Source organism: Carassius gibelio, chromosome A17 (genome assembly GCF_023724105.1).
Source record: "Carassius gibelio isolate Cgi1373 ecotype wild population from Czech Republic chromosome A17, carGib1.2-hapl.c, whole genome shotgun sequence".
In the NCBI taxonomy this organism is placed as follows: domain Eukaryota; kingdom Metazoa; phylum Chordata; class Actinopteri; order Cypriniformes; family Cyprinidae; genus Carassius; species Carassius gibelio.
Window position 1 is genome coordinate 1089549 of NC_068387.1, and position 15681 is coordinate 1105229.

Consider the following 15681-nt stretch of genomic DNA (forward strand, 5'->3'; position numbering starts at 1 on the left):
ATCAGAATGTGTACAGTTATTCTATATCCATGAGTGACATTAATGCACTCTTTTTTTTATTGTTTTTATTTCTTAATTTAAAAAATGCTTACGCAAACTGAATTCATAGAGTCAAGACAGCTGTGTTCTCTTATGTGATATGTTACGTGGAGGGGTAGGGATGAACAAACACAGGGTTTATTAACACAAAAGGGGAAAACAAAACCCATGAGGGGGAAAACACTGACTAGGGTAGATACAAAATAACTGTACAGGACTGAGTTAACAAGATAAACAAAGACTCAAAGCACAAGAACACTAACTGAACACTAACTCTCTCACGAGGCTGACAAGTAGAAACACATATGTGGAACAATGAACCGACAAAAGACAGAGCACACTAGGGGATCTAAATAGGAGAACTAATTAAGACACAACAGGTGGCACAGATACGGCAATCACGACAAGACTAGGATAACAAGGGGTGCGGGGCAAGGGAACGAGACAACACAAGCACATGGCCCAAAGACAAGGCCATGTGCTTGTACACAAAACACGGGTCTGTCATGATCCTGCCTCAAGACTAGAGAAAAGTCAGGACATGAAGGCAGAATCATGACAATATGTTTACATTTTTAATTTTGTCCTTATTGACATGTTTCAAATAATTTGGCTTGGTCATCACTTATGCTTATCCATGAAATTCTCAAAACTATTTTCGTGAAGGCCTAGCTAAATAAAAACTTTTGGAGAAAAAACAAACAAACAAGCAAACAATCAAAAATAAATAAGTTATATTTAATATATATACAGTACAGACCAAAAGTCTGGACACACCTTCTCATTCAAAGAGTTTTCTTTATTTTCATGACTATGTAAATTGTAGATTCACACTGGAGGCATTAAAACTATGAATTAACACGTTGAATTAAATATGGAATAATATACATAACAAAAAAGTGTGAAACAACTGAAAATTTCATATTCTAGGTTCTTCAAAGTAGCCACCCTTTGCTTTGATTACTGCTTTGCACACTCTTGGCATTCTCTTGATGAGCTTCAAGAGATAGTCACCTGAAATGGTCTTCCAACAGTCTTGAAGGAGTTCCCTGAGAGATGCTTAGCACTTGTTGGCCCTTTTGCCTTCAGTCTGCGGTCCAGCTCACCCCTAAACCATCTTGATTGGGTTCAGGTCTGGTGACTGTGGAAGCCAGGTCATCTGGCGCAGCACCCCATCACTCTCCTTCTTGGTCAAATAGCCCTTGATGCCTTCAGTGTGACTTTACAATTTTCATAATCAATAAAAATAAAGAATGAGAATGTGTGTCTAAACATTTGGTCTGTACTGTTATACACACACACAGAGACACACATTTTGCTAATGTCCATGCATGTAATTTTTACACCCTGCAAATTACATGTTTTTTAAGAATGTCACATGCTGATTATATATTGTGTTACCTTTTGAAATCATTTCATACCTTTCATACTGACAGTTTAAAACAGGTTCTGTGAGCACCAAAATGTTTGGATCTTGGAAGATATATGGTTTATATATGCTATGAATATATACTTCTTTAAGACAGCACATTTCACACATTTGTATGTTTTATGCTATATGCACCTACTGGTTTAAATGAAGTAGCTGGTCTCTTGTAGTTAGGCTTATGCATGCACATGCAAGTTTTGTTGTTTCATTCTTCAAAAACAAAACCTGTTTTAGATTATGTTTACAAAAGGTGTGTGGATGAGTCACCATTCTTCAAAAATTCTTGTACTTGCGTCAGTAGCCTAAGACTTCTCAGGAACAGCTGACTAGGTCTTAATTTCTTTTTCAGGTCTTAAAACACGTAGAAACTGTAGGTGTACAAATTATTGACAAAGTCGAAATTTTCAGATTTCAGAGGTACTTCCACGATATTTTAGGGAATATTTTATAGAAAATTTGTATTTCACGTACAGTTCCTGAATATAAGTTACTCAATATAAGTTTATAATGACCAGTAGAAGTTTATAATGACCAACATGACAGTACTTTTATCATTTCACCAGGCTACTTACCAAATTTATAAATAAATGGACATGAAACATTTATTGAGTTTTAGTAATTTTATGTGAAAAGAAAGAACATGAAGTTATGTGTGTAACACAAACGTATGAAAGAAATTTATGCTTGGCACAACAATCAATTACAGAATTTAGCTGTCACTACACATACACACACACACACACACACACACACACACACAATACATTTAACAAATTCACTGCAGAATGCTGAGTTTTACCAATCTGTGAAAAATGTCAGATGAAAGGCCTGAATCTACAGTAAGTGCTCCTTTCCAAGGCCAAACCCGAAGTCTCTATACCTCCAGCCGAGGATGCCAGAATATTCATCGAGACTGAGAGAGCAGGTCCTTCCATATCTGAACCTCCCATGGATGTTTCTCCAGAAGTGACACAACAAACGGTGCCACCAGCAGAAGGCGCACTCTGTCCTGATGAACTCTCAATATAATTTCAGGAATCAGGAAAAATAGCAGAAAAGCACAAGCAGTATGGCTCTGGGCCTGTCTTGCATCAAAGCATCTAAAACCAGAGTACAATTAGAGTTGACTAAACCAAATGAGAAACCTGGTTTAGATGTAGTTTAGTGGGCTCACAAAATTTGCTATGAACATTCTGTGTTAACTCAGGGTTTGATGAAGAGTTTATGATGAAATCTGTAGCACATGCACTTGAAAGTATGAGATCTCCAGGCAACTGCCAATGATTTAAAACATAAAGAGCCTCAGTTTCATTCACTTCCAGCAAGAGAGTCGGAGCAATTCACTTCTGTGATGAAGATTAAAAGATAGTGATAAAATATATCATGAATTTAAATGCATTTGCAAGAGAGGAAGAAACACTGCCAGAAAAATTTGAGAAGGCAACTAAAACAATATATCTGACATAATCAATGCAAGTGACTAATCTGAATTTATTTAGTCAAAAAATTCTGTTCAACACAGAGCTTAAAAGAATTGTTCATTTTCACAGCTATATATATATATATATATATATATATATATATATATATATATATATATATATATATATATATATATATATATATATTCTAAAGCTTTTATTTATACATATAAATAAATATATAACGTGAATTATAAAATGATTTGTAACGAAATAAGGATATAGGATAAATACTACATAATTCATGTAAAATAAATATAATAAATAATTAACTAAAGAAGATGGTTTGAAAAAAATTTAATCTGTGCCAATTTGTGTCATGCATAATTTGTTCAACGGATTCACATATTGATCAATAATATAATATCTACGTAATATAAGTGTGTGATTTATAAATAATAATTGATGTGAGTAGTAGCAAAAATATTTTTGGTGATCTGTTCGGAGCTCTGAGACCCCAGCTATAGAACATGAAAAATGCAATGCAATGTGTGATACAATAGTGCTTTGAAAACTGCATCGGAGCATCCGAGCCTCGGTATCAATTGCCCCATCATTACTGATTATAATCTATAGAACTTCTATTGTATTTTGTCGCGCCGCTCGTGTCCGGAGTAGATGATATAAATCTGACTGGGGAAGAAACTGATGATCTTGTAACCACAATTTTTTTTTTTTACTGTTATTAATTTATTTGCATGTCATTCATTCTTTGCCTGAAAAGATGGCAAAAAAAAAAAAAACCCCGAAAGAGGTCGTGGGTAAAGCACGCTTTAAGTGATATATGTGCATCGTCATGGCAACGATTGGTGGCCATGTCAGATTACGTCAGAGTTGTTGTAGTTTGTTGGAAACTCATTTCACACTGCTCAGACATTCCACAACCCAACAAACACAGATTAAGGATGTTCAGTTGAGTGAAAACAAACTCCAACCAATGCCGATGGGGTAATACACTGATCCAACAAACTCCAACGGATTAGTTTGTTGGTGTTTGTTGGCGTTTATCTGTGCAGTGTGAATTGGTCAGGCTCACATCAAGACTTCACGTTTATAAAAACTAATGAAACAAATTATCACAGATAGAATATCATACAGTACTTCCTGGAAAGTAAAGCTCTTTTGTTGTCTATAGAGTGTGTTTTTATTCGGGGTTGGAATGCAATGGACTCTGTATTGTGCCTAGAATCAGACATCAGGAAAGCACAGACCAACAAAGTAGTAATGTTTTTATTATTTAACAGAAGCTGTTCGGTTTCTTGGGGCTTGGTTTGATTGAAAAAAAAAATCATCAGAATTTTCATCTGACAGGTGTAAAAAGATCATTAGCATACTTTGTTGTTTTTATAAGTACAGGAATAGGAAGAAGGTAGAGCAGAGATGCCCAGCCAAAAACAAACAAACAAACAAACAAAAAAACACTGACTTTGCTGAACTTTCTTGAGTAGCCACTAATACTGGCTATGTGAAGCAGGCCTCTGGCCAGCACAGATTGTTGGGGTTTAGTTGATCCCCTTCTTTTCTCTTAAAGAAGAAGAATAAAAATAAAAATAAAAGCATGTTAAGAAAGAAAATATCTCCCATTCTTTGTTATTCACAACATAAAGTTAAATAAACATTTAAGGTTTCACAAACTGGAGTTTACTAACTTAAATCCCTGAAGAAAATAAATCTGAGACATGATGGTGCAGGCTTATGAGGCTTCATTGATGCAATGCCACAGAGGCTGCTGCCAACAGCCAGTTAATTGTGCCCTATGAATGAGAACCCATTTTCAAGATCTGAAATACTTTTGTAAAACTAAAACTTGTTGTGATCACAACATGAAATTCCTGATCCATTAGACTGGAAATATATTACTCCACCTGATTTGTCTACCTATCTTTACTGTCTTCATAGTAGTAGCCTTATTTATCAGTAATTCATGCAGTAGTTCCTCAGTTAGCCTTAATCCTTTCACACTGAGTGCTTACAACAGAAGACTGTCTGTAATTCAGAGATACCTAAGGTCTTTTTGATGTTGATATGGGATCAGTCTTTGTCCATGTGAGGTGTACCATTGCTGGATGAGGTTACATAAAGGCTTTGCCATGGAAATCTATACTAACATATGCTCACATAATATAGAAAAGATCTGAGCCTAAAATAACAGAAATCACAACCTAAATCTGTGGATCCTTTGAAGGGGAAAACAGAAGAACAGAAGGGATGGATGTTTAGAGGATAAGTGCCTGTAACTAAAGGAGACAATCATATTACAGAATTCTCAGAAACTTTCCACTTAAAAGGCCTTGATTTAATACTGAACCTTAACCCTGGCATCTTGTATAATTCCACAGATATACTGGCTTCAATGAGTTAAATTTCCTAAGTGTAACGGAGGCCAGCGAGTAGTGCTGTGCAGGTAGACCTTTAGCCTCCATGTTAGTGCGTCCGCCTCCCATGCCGAAGACCCGGGTTCGAGCCCCGCTCGGTGCGAGTGCGAGGAGCGTCAGAGAGGACCCGGGTGAGAGGTGTTACATTGGTGCCGTGACCCGGATGGGAGTGAGGTTTAGGGGGTGAGTGTAACGGAGGCCAGCGAGTAGTGGTGTGCAGGTAAACCTCACTCCCCAATCTCAAGAGACGCACTAGCGACAGACGCTAGTGGCTGTAGCCATTTAGCCTCCTTGTTAGTGGGTCCGCCTCCCATGCCGAAGACCCGGGTTCGAGCCCCGCTCGGTACGAGTGCGATGAGCGTCAGTGAGGACCCGGGTGAGAGGGGTTACATAAGCATAAAGAGCCTCCACCTTCCTTCTTAAGGGGGAAGTCATGGCCTAGTGGTTAGTTGTGGGTTCGAGTCTCAGGCTGGCAATAACACGACTTAGGTGCACCTTGGGTGGGTTAAATGCAGAGCACAAATTCTGAGTATGGGTCACCATACTTGGCTTTATGTTCGCGTCACTCACTCACTTCAAAAGCCATAGCATTTCTTTATTTATGATTCTCATGAATAGTCATTGCAATGCATCATATTTTCACTCAAACATATTTGGACACTTAAGCCACACTTAAAATCCAAGGATTAAAACAAAACAGGACAGACTGTTGTTTGTTCTCCTGGTTACGTATGGTCCTGCTTTGTCTTTGATTTGAGTTGAGCTGAGTTAAAACACTATAAGAAAGAAGTTGAACATTGGCCATATTTGTGCTTCTGCTTTGGGTTGGTGAATTGCACTGGCTGTGCCATCTAAAAGTTGTATCTGTCAGTGCTTAAGACTGGAATATAGTAAATGAGTGGGCAATATTTTTGCCAAACTCTCTTTTAAGCTCTTTGTCGAACCCGTATAAATTATCATTTAAATCAGTTGATTCACTTCCATTGATATTTTCTTTCAGCTGCTGTTTCAAACTTTCATGGCATCACCTGTGGTTCTTTCTACTTTGTAAATGCATCTAAATTCACAATGCCTTTCATAACGATCCTTTATCCCTCTGGAGTCTAAGGGTATTTCTGGGGTCTGGATAAGTTCAAGTACAAGTACAGAACATTGATTCCCGGGACTTTTGAGAACTGGAGCTTGAAGCCTAGAATTTTTATTTCTAAATTATGTGAAAATCATCTTGTTTACTCACTCACTTTTCTGCCGTTAATGAAGCGTTGATGTCAAGCCCTGGAGTCCAAATTCCAAAAGCCTTATTCAAATATCCACACTTGTGGTCTTGGCCACTTAAAAGCATGTGCGCATGACAGGAAGATCTCAAAAACGTCAAAGCACAGTGCACTTAACACACACTAAATCCGCTCCACAGCAGTATTCAAGGCTTAGTGTATCCCGTCATGCATCATGTTGTGGAAATAAATCACAAGACTTTTTGCCAAGGTCCTGAGAGGTCACTGAAACCTTTCCTATGTAAGTTGGATAAATATGAATAATAATTAGATATTACATATAATTTGGTTGTAAAACAAAGTGCTACACGTTTTATTGCTGCATAGATTAGAATATTTATTTTGTAAAACATTTGGAACGGCTTTTTAATCACTTATTTAGAAGCACCACATATTAAAATTGTCATGTTGTGGGGACTACTGAACAGACATTTAGAAGTTGATTTTAAAATGTAATGTATTTTAAATGAAAATAAATCTATGTAAACACTTGCATATTTACAATACTATAAGTGTGTCCCATCAGATAATGAAAAGCTTGGCACACACTTGTGCTCTTCATCATCACTTGAACGATTGGGCCAAATACAGGAAATACATCATAGAAGTAGTCAAGTAGTCAAGTGCAAAGACCACAAATGTGGTTATTTGAACAAGGCTTATGTGCCGGTGCTCAGCCCCATAGGGCCCCGCCCAATTTAAAACCCTGCTCACAGCCCATTATGTCTTTTAAGCTATTGAGTGTACATTGGTCTTACACGTTGTTGTGGTGCATTATGAAATTGAATGAGTGCATTCAATAGCATTAGTGCTAATTTTTTTTTCGCTATTTTCATTTTAGTCTAAATGCTATATAGTCTAGTCTTAATGCTAAAATGTCCTTGTTAGTTTTTATCATATTTAGTCAACCTTATCTTATTTAGTTTTCAAGTTTCAGTCGACTAAAAGTCTCAAAATTTTAGTCTAGTTTTAGTCCAAGAAAATGTAAAGTATTTTAGTCTAAAAAGCCTGAAGTAGACTTATTTTAGTCTAGTTTTATTCAACGAAAACTTGACATTCTAGTTATAAGATTATTATTAATTAACCTTATAGCAGTATTAATTTTGGCAAACATTTTTAATTTAGTCCTAGTCTTACTCAGATGTACATTTTAGTTATCATATTTATACAAACTTGTCCTGTTTTTGTTTATTCAATGAAATTGTAGTATTTTTCAGTCAATTAAATATTAGTCACATTTTTTGTCATTCTGTATCATAGTTAAACTGATCACCTTTTTTTCAACCTCAGAATTGTTATTGTAATGATTTTTGTCATTTGAGAAATTTATTTTTGAATTTCGGGTATTGCACTTACTCCAGTAAGCACAAATCAATAGAATGTGGACACATAGGCATACATGGTGTATTTTAACTTATCTAGTGTACTGATTTATTATAGGGTTTTTATTATATAAATCAACACCAAAGACATAAGCAATCTCTCTGTCTACATTATGAAAACAGCTAAAACAAAAAAAAATATTTAACAGTGAAATTCCTAGTAATTCCACTAATTCCATTATAACAATAGTCTATTTCTCTATTAAAACAAGAGGGACTGAGTAAGTGTATTTATTTAATGATCACAATCGCAAACAATACAGTAAGATCTGACAGGCTGAATGAGGCTTTCATTTATATTGCTAAACACCAGCTTGTTTGTTTTTCAGATCATCTGCATTGGCGCTTCCGCAATGAGGAGTGATCATGTTTGCATGGTTGCCAGATTGCTGAAAATAAGCAAGACAGAAAATTGATGAATTTAACAGTGAATCTCTGATGCTGAGATTAGAATTCTTGATATCTGGCAACGGCACGCATGAAAGCTTGAGTAGTAGAGGCTTGTAGACAACAATAACAACATTTTAACTCCTTTCTTGACGAAAATAAAAAGAAGTTTTTGTTAAAGTTTTTATCTTTTTAAATGCATTTTAGTCTCGTCTTATTTCGTAAATTAAATTGCATGTTGATATAGCCTTAGTTACCGTTTATTGACCTTATTGTCATCTCGTCTGTCATCGCGGTCTTAGTCATGGGAAAAAAGCTTGTCAACAAACATTTTTTCTCAGTCTTCATTAACAAAATGAACACCAAACAACATTCACTATGGTTTCAAACACCACTACATATGACTGTCCTCTCAAATAGTGTACTTTATGGGCACAAATTTGGACACATCAACAGTATCTTACAAGGGCTACAACAGTAACCTTTGTTGGTCTCCTAGGTTACTGATTATTAACACCCGAGGCTCATTTAGTTCCTTATTTGCCTTATATATAAATATATAGGGTGCTTCTCAATATCCCTCCTCGTTTCCTCATTCCTCCGTCCTCCATCCTCGATCCTCCATCCTCCATCATATGACCTGGAAACCAATCGAGCTGTAGGACATCTCAATTCTCTAATTGCACCGCAAGGAGGTGAGGATCGAGGAGTGATGAGACTTCCGGAGGACCTATGAGTGAGGATACACAACTGTATCCTTTGCGGAAGTGCTTTTCTTTGAAAAACCTCATGCACGTATAAATGCTCATCCCCATACACATCTGTTGTAAAAAAAAATGATTTACATTTCACATTTGTAGTTTAAATAAACCATACATGTCATATTTCAAACAGGTCATCTTGCTTTATTAATATTTATTATGAATGTCTTAAATAACAAACTTGAACAACATAAAGGCAGACCCCTTTAGCACAGCTGATGACACTTTGAAGTGACACTAAAGGGAGCGAGGATATATAATTTAATTAGATTCAATTCCTCCTTCCTATCATCTTTTCAAAGATTGACTGCGAAACATATCCTCTACTTCATTTATCTGACCACACCATGACAACTGAACATAAAGTAAAAAGTGCCATTTATTGCCATGGTGGAATGGAATCCGCTTCAATTGTTTGTCAAAGGCAGCATAACAATAAAGTCTATTCCACTTTTTTATGAGCTCTCTAAAAATAATCTGACACTTGTAAAACTTCCACTATAATATAATGAAATATTAGTGATTTTAATGGTTGCAAAATAATAATAGTCAATTAGAAAATGAACTGAAATTGTTTCAGACATATTTTCAAACAAACAAATGGCCATGGGTGTGTTTATGTCTATTTGGAATATATTTACATTTAGTCATTTAGAAAATGGACTTACAAATGAGTTTATCATATAACAGCCAATGACAATGAAGCTCTGCAGATGCAAATATTCTAGCTGGATGGTTTGGCACCTTCATTTTGACAGATTCATAGCACTCACCAAATTTCAGAACAAACAAAATCAGACTCATTCATTGCAAGCAGTGATGCAGCAGTCTCTACACTCAGGTTGTTGTTTTGAAAACCATTTTTTGACACTTACATTAGCCTATAAACTGCTAGCTTTGGTGCTGAATCTATATATGAGTTAAAAGATAATGCACTCAAGCAAGGAAGTCATTTTCCCCATTGTCTTTCTTTCACCTAGGGTCTTCATTTACACAAATAAAATATATTTCTTTATATATTCACAATCAATATATTAAATTATTTAATAAATACTGAAAATGTAAAGAATAACTGTGAAATTGTCTTAATATATTACAATATATTAAATAATATGTAAGGAATTGCAGCTTTTCATATATTGAAAACTGTAATAAATAAAATGACTGTAATGTGTGCATTTTATATCATATAGATGTACATTTAATAAAATGTTAGTGTATATAAATACAATTGTAAGATCCAATTCACTGAAAGATGGACTCCAGTGGTGTTGGCAAAGGTAAACCATACAAAAATATTCACATATATTTTTGGGATGCATTGCTGGGAACACATTAAGAAGGCAAGGAACACAACAGGAATCTTTGGTGAAAAGCTGTAGCAGCATGACCTTGTACAGAAATGGTTCCCTCCATTGAGAAGACAATGTTTTCATGCCACATCATCCTTATAAATAAATATCTTGTTAAGTGGCTAAAGTTTAACAATAATTGAAATGAATCCCTGATTTTGCTACAAAATATTCCTCATAACATATGACAAAAACAGCAAGTGTCTGTAATTATTTACCGTGAGTGTGGTCAATGACTCATGGTAGCCCCATAGGTTGGGTCGCTGACACATAGTTCAGGCCCATTTAGGGCACATTTGCTTGCCTGCATAAAGGACACGTGATCAATAATGTGGGCATTGAATTTGATATTTTAATATCACTGCTTTAAATGCACTTTAAATGTTTTCACATTAAAGGTTTTAGAATGTACTGCTGTTTTTAGTGATTGAAATATTTTGGCGGATGCTTTATATGGATTGCAAATGGCCAAAACTTGCATTTTGTTCACATTTTTTTTTTATTCTTTTGAGAGGTGATCTAAATATTTTTGGATTGGAACAGATATGACAGGCTTGTGCTGCAATTCTATGGATGTTTTGCCCACCAGATCTTCGTAAACTATGCATTGTGTGTTTTGTGAAGTCTTCTCGTTGTTGTCTCACCTGTTAATGTAGTCAAACTACATTGTGTCATGCAAAGTTCATTTCCACTGTAAAAATGGGAAGCTGTAACACAGAGGGTCCCTTTCATTATAAAAACAAGTTTTGCTACTGGCTAAAATACCATTATTTTGTTATTCCACTGACTTGAAGAGTTTTTTTAAGTGAAAAGGCCTAAACTTACACATACAGAGGTGAATCCTGTATAATGTACTGATTTTAATGATTAGAGAACTTAGCATTAATTAGAATTTTTAGCATTCATTTAGCATTTTTAATTTTAGTGTATATTATGGTGCCCATAGCTGATAACTGTGTGTGGTTGCACAAGTGTTTTTAGCAGTTATGAACATACTGTGGCCTATTATTATCATTTTATTTAACAGTTGGAGAATGTACTGTGTTACTAACATAACCTCATTTCCCTGAGATACAGGAATGAGTACTGCCTCTGCTAAGATGCTATGAGAAAAAGCCATCAATCACTCAGTGAAACCTCATGGCCATTGGTTCGTGTACAGTTTAAAAATGAACCAATGCTTCGGCAGCGGAGCAAAAAAGCCCGTCAGAATGGGCGGGGCATCTGGCTATATACAGTAGGTGGGTAACCAGAATGGGTAATACGGTCTGTTAACTGCAAGTCAGTCGCAAGGCAGTCACATGTCAAAATCATTTGCGAAACTACCACGAGGTGGCACAAAGATAATATATACATATTAAAAGCTAAATGTTTTCATTTTGGTTCATTCTTGGTTAGGTTCAGGTTCAGGTTCAGGTTCCATTTGCAGAACGAAATGAGAATGGTCCAGCATTTAGAAATAATTCGTATTAACTCTGTTATTATTCTTAATTTTTCAAACTGCTAACACTTTGCATTTTTTAATTATGCCTTAACTGTGTGACCAAAAATTTAGTATTATCTGTTTCAGCTGTTTGGATTTTTCCCAAATGAAAGAGCCCAACCTTACCTTATGCTTCACTTTAAATTATTATTTATTAATTTTTTGTTTGTTTATAGCTAAGTCTATATTATTATATACTGTAATTATATTTATCCATTAGAATTATATATTTTTAATTCTTGTTCTGATAAATAAGTTACATTTAAAGGATTTGTTGTAAAGTGAAGGGAACTAAAAATATCCTGTTGGAAAAATATAACATTATTAGGTCTGCCGTTATTATTTCTGAATGTAATAAAATGCAACTTATACATGACTTATATATTTTTTTTTCGCTCACAAACGTAATTTATTTTTAGCGTGTTTAAAAAAAATGCAGCAAACGAAAATAGGTGATTAATCGGTTAAATTGATTACTATGGGTTAAAAAAATTTACATTATATTTGTAGGACCATATTCTGGGCCTAATATAGGATTTGTTGTTAACTATTTACAAGTTTCGTGTATGTTTTTATCCATGTTTTTTTTTTTTTTTTTTCATTGCATCTGAAAATTACTTTGTGCATCACATTCACTTCATGCCCAGAATCTGCCTCCCACGTTGCTCAGCTGTGGACGATTTAAAAATGTTTGATATAAAGGTTGCTGTCCCATTTTATACTGGAATTGTTCATTGCAAAAAAAAAAAACAAAAAAAAAAAACTTTATATTGTTAGTTTTTTGCTAACATGCAATCAAGTTCTTCAGATACTATACAAGATACAAGTTAATTAGGCTAGTTAACATGCACTGTGGCTATCTGACCCTTTTTAACTTATAAACTGTTAACTTCTGTTTCAGTTTTTATAACCTATTCTTACTATGTGTTTCCAGATCAATAATATCACTACCACTTGCAAACCACGCATTACACAATGCAGACAACACAATCCTAGCAACATGCACACTTTGCCTATATCTGCTAATACACTACTTTATTTTTCTATTGGTCTCTGGTAGTGTCGTCACCGTACCAAAATTTCAGTATTCGGTACCGATACCAGTGAAAATCCATGGTTATACTTATTTACAATTGTGTTTAAAGTTTTTCTACATAACTGTAGATAACTGTACCGGCTTTGCTACCGTTCGGACGTTCTAGCTTACTGCTCTGCGCTTTGCTTCTTATTTCTGTACTTTTCACAGATTTTTCTAAGATTTTTACTTCAGCAGATCAGCACAGTGCTCAAGCAACAGATTTTTGGCACAAACGCTAAAACTAAAAGCACTGGGACTGGAATAATACTACAAAAAGAAGACGGCATTCCGGAGACGGGAAAACAACTGCCTACCAAACAGAAGAGAGAGAAAATGCCTCCTGTTGGATCTACTTGTTGCATGAACTGCTGCAAACTTCTACAAAGGATTGTGATTCTTGAAACAAAGTTACTTTCTGGACTTCCAAAACAGACGGAACACTTAGCAGACCGTCGTCATGGACCCCCTCAGCAAACATCCGGTGAGTCCCATGAATCTTCTGAATCTCAACAGTTTATACCAAGTGTAGAGGAACAAGCCGAAACTGATCACCACACTAATCGTTGGCACAAACAGGGAGCAAGACCCAATGGAACACGAGACATCAGATTGTCACGAGTTTCTCGTATTGCTGCCATAGCTTCCTCTACCCCAGATTCGACTATGACAAGGCTTGTAAATACTGGTATTCTACCACCCCCTATACATCTGGAGAACAGATTTAAAACATTAATAAATGTGGGTGAGGAATACCCAAATGTATTTAAACATGGATCTCAGCCAGCAGCAAACACCGCTACTAACAGGCGCTCAAGGACGAGCAGACAGCGGCTTTCAGCTCAGAGCGCAGCCGAGCCAAGGACTAGTGGGTGAATCTGTTATCAGAAACATCCGTAGCAGGACTACAACAACATGCTGCCTTCCTCAAGCAACGGTCTCTGATGTGAGCAAGGAACTTCAGAACATTCTGGGCTGAACACATGGCTACAAAGATCTTGTAATATAAAAGGAGTAAATTTCATCGACAACTTCAATCTTTTCTGGGGCCATAGACAATTGTTTAAACCAGATGGCCTCCACCCAAACAAACTTGGTGCAAGAGTGTTTAAGGACAATATCTTCTTCTCCCTTCGTCATCCTTCAGCAGAGTGTGTCAATCCATTCAGCACACACACACTGGGTCCGAGTCATCATGTGGTTGACATATCCCACAATGACACTGATAACACCACGCATCCAAAACAAGCACTGCTGATAGACACTATCCCTGCTGAGCCCTGCCAACAGAGCTCCTCACAAACAGACTGTGATGTATCAAAACAGCTACAAGATTCACCACCCAAGTACGACTTTCTGGAGATCAGCCAGGAAAGCCAGGAGAACACATCACAGCCACCGGAAACACCAGAGACACAGCCCATCTCACCAGACACATTATCCCCCTCTCCAGCATCTCCACTTCTGTGCTTCTCACAGAAAATGGAGGAATTGGTGTATGTTGGGACTAAACTGTCCCACTCATTCGCTGCTAGCCCGCAGATATCAACTAAAAAACGGCGGGCCCCCCAACCACCAAAGCCTGTGGGCCCTGTTCCTATGAGAGCTCTCCGACCGCTGCCACAACGCCATGGCCCAAACCCTCTATCTGCTGAAGTGGAACCAAAAACAACTGATAGCAGCTCTCAGTGATATGTGTCGGGTCCCCACTATAATAGCAGCAACATTGACAAATGCCTACTGAGCAAGCGGGAACCCAGTGTGCCTGTAGCTTTCTCTATTTCAGTTTTATCACGTGACAGAAAGTCTAAGGCCTTCTCAAGCCGAAGGGCAAACTCATCTAATCTGCGGCCTATTATGCATCAAACTAAGATTGATGTAAAGACACAAAGCACTGCCATCAAGCTAGCACTTTTAAACATTCGCTCACTAAAAAATAAATCATTTCAAATCAATGACTTTATAAACACAAACAATCTGGATTTTATGTTTCTAAATGAAACATGGCTAGAAGACAGCTGCAGTGCAACAATCCTAAATGAAGCAGCCCCTCCTAACTTCACTTACATGAGTGTTTGCAGGACTGTTAGGAGAGGTGGGGGTGTAGCTGCTCTATTTTAAAGAGTCTATCAATGCAAGCTAGTGTCATTTGGTCAGTACTTGTCTTTCGAATATCTAGGGATTGTGCTGAAAGGTGCTCCACACATTCTGTTTATTATTATTTACAGGCCTCCAAAATACTCTCCAGCCTTTGTTGAAGAGGTCACAGAAATGTTATCAATAATTTCCTCAGAGTTTGACTGTTTTGCAATTGCAGGGGATTTTAATATTCACATAGATAATGCAGAAAACAAAACTACAAAAGAAATGATAACGGTTCTAAACACCTTTGACTTGATTCAGCATGTGCATGGACCCACACACAAAGGTGGACACACTCTGGATCTAATCATCAGTAGGGGTCTAAACATTTCATCCATTGTTATTAAGGACGTAACTGTCAGGGTTTGGGTAGAGGGATGAGGCGAGGACTCAATGATGCAGAGAGAAGGGCTCTTTAATAGTAATAATAATAAAATAAACAAACAAAAACTACCCCGTAGGGGAAAACAGACAAAACTTGACTGGCAAGGCAAGGCACGA